Source organism: Eublepharis macularius, chromosome 5, assembly GCF_028583425.1.
Source record: "Eublepharis macularius isolate TG4126 chromosome 5, MPM_Emac_v1.0, whole genome shotgun sequence".
Taxonomy (NCBI): domain Eukaryota; kingdom Metazoa; phylum Chordata; class Lepidosauria; order Squamata; family Eublepharidae; genus Eublepharis; species Eublepharis macularius.
This window is the reverse complement of record NC_072794.1, coordinates 119,692,650-119,695,284: the sequence shown is the minus strand read 5'-3', so window position 1 is coordinate 119,695,284 and position 2,635 is coordinate 119,692,650. Positions and strand designations below refer to the sequence as shown.

The following is a 2,635-nucleotide window of genomic DNA, read 5'->3' as shown; positions in this document are numbered from 1 at the left end:
TTGCATCCCATGGCCTTTCTTCCTCATGGTAGTAGTGTTTGAGAGTACATGTTTTGTTCTTATGTAATGCTTCAATTTCCTCTTTTTCAGCTTGTCTCCATTTCTGTGCTTCTTCTTTTTTTAATAACATTTTTTATTGTTTTCCAACACATATGTACAAACATGAGACAGTTATCATTTTACTTGTCGATATCTATTATCTATTTCTTTTATCTCTTATATTCCACCTTATTACATCAATTGTGAGCTCTATTATGTCATTATACAGTTAATCTTAGTATCATATTTATGTTTACTGGTTATTGTTATTTGTCATCCATTTGTAGAAAAGTTACCATGGTATAGAAAAATCTTCTTCCACTTGCCCTTTCATTAGCAATGTTAATTTATCCATTTCCGCCGTCTCCATTACCTTCGTTATTAATTCTTCTTGTTGGGGGACTCTTTGTTGTTTCCAATAGGTTGCTAATAAGATTCTAGCCGCTGTTACTATATGGATTACTAAGTGTTCTTGCTCTCTCTTCATATCCGACATACAGTTTAATAAAAATTTCTGGTTTCAAAGGAATTGTTATCTGTAAGATATTTTGTAGTAACTTATGTACCATTAACCAATATCTATGTACTTCTTTGCAGGACCACCGCATATGGAAAAATGTCCCTATACCTTCTTTACATTTCCAACACTTATTTGACATATTTTTAAACATTTTACCCAGTCTAACTGGCGTTAGATACCATCTATGGAACATCTTACATAAATTCTCTTTAAACACAGCAGATTTAGTTATTTTAACATTTACTTTCCTTATCTTATCCCACTTTACTTGGTCGATATCATTACCTAACTTCTGTATCCATAGTCTTTTACATTTCTCCACCCCATCATTTTCTTTCATTTCCATTAGGAAGCTATACATTTTCTTTATCAACTTTTCATCAATCGCTTCTCGGCCTTTTGGCTAAGATCAAGTGTAGTAGTGTATCAACTTTTCATCTGAGTCACATAACAGTTTTTCAAACTCTTTTTGTTCTAGATAAAAGCCCCCCATTTTTAAATCTTTATTGTATCTGGATTCAATCTGAACTCTTGACCACCAGTCTAAGGTAACATCTTAGTTTTGTAGTTCTTTCGTTTTCAGTAGTCCTTTATCGTCTAACAACTCTTTATATCTAATAATTTTGCTTGCCGAACATACATTTGGTTGAGTGAACGCTTCTAATGGGGAGACCCATTGAGGGTCTTCTCATATATTTATGGTGCAATTTTTTCCCATATTGTCATAAGGGATTTCCTTATCAGGTGGTTTTTAAAGTATTTATGTCCAGCTGTCTTCCCATACCATATAAATGCATGCCATCCCAGCTGTAAGTCATGACCTTCAAGGGCTAATAGTCTTGAATTTTCCAATAAAATCCAATCTCTCATCCACACTAGACCACACGCTTGGTAATACTTTTCCTAGTCTGGTAGCGTGAAGCCTGCATTTTCTTTCAATCCTTGGAGTACTTTTAATCTAATTCTTGGTTTTTTCCCCTGCCAAATAAACTTACTAAAGTTTTTATTTAGTTCTTCAAAATATGATTTGCTGATACATATAGGGATGGTTTGATACAAAAATATTACGCTTGGCAGTATGTTCCTTTTAATAGTTGCTATCCTTCCTAGTAGCGACAGTTGTAGTCCTTTCCATCTGTCCAGATCTCCTTTTATTTCCTGTAGTAGCTTCACATAGTTATCTTTCATTAATGAGCTACATCTTGCTGTCAAATGTATCCCCAGATACTTTACTTTACAGATACTGTTATTCTGGTCAACTCTGTTTTTTGTTGTATAGTCATGTTTTTGGTTATCATTTTTGTTTTTTGATAGTTAATCTTCATTCCCGCCATCCCTCTGTAGTCTTCTATTTGCTTTATTAATTGTTCTATTGATTCTAATGGTTATTCCAATATAAATAGTAGATCGTCTGCAAATGCCTGTAGTTTGTATTTATGTCCTCTAATCATTGCTCCCTTTATTATCGGGTGTTTCCTTACAGCTCTTGCCAATATTTCTTGCATTAGAATAAATATTAACAGTGACAGTGGACAACCCTGTCTCGTTCCCTTTTCTATTGAAGTTGTTTCTGTCATATCGTCATTCAACAATATTTTTGCTTTCTGTTTCTTATATATAGCTTCAATTGCTTTTATGAATTTCATTGCAAAGTCCATTTCTTTCATTTGTTCAATAAAGAAATTCCAATTAACGTTGTCAAATGCTTTTTCAGCATCTAAAAATATCATCGCCATCTCTTTTTCTGGATGCACCTCATAGTATTCTAACAAGTTTAGTGCAACTCTGATATTATTCCTCAGTTGTCTTTTTGAAAGAAAACCTGTCTAGTCTTGATGTATCTTATCTAGTAATATTTTTTTCACCCTTGTAGCCAATATTGTGGCAAATATTTTATACTCACAGTTCAGCAAAGAGATCGGTCTATAATTTTTAATTTCTTTCAGTTCTGTTCCTTCTTTATGTATCAGCGAGATTGTTGCTTCAGTCCATGATTCCAGTAATGTTGTTTCTTCCACGGCTATAGTAATCATATTTTGGTATGGTATAATCACAATCTCTTCTAATGCTTTATAG

At 33.2% G+C, this 2,635-nt stretch overlaps 1 pseudogene; it reads left to right on the top strand.

The window, feature by feature from the left end:
- The first annotated feature begins 942 nt into the window (after nucleotides 1-942).
- Nucleotides 943-1,117, top strand: LOC129331507 (U2 spliceosomal RNA; annotated as a pseudogene).
- Nucleotides 1,118-2,635: the final 1,518 nt, after the last annotated feature.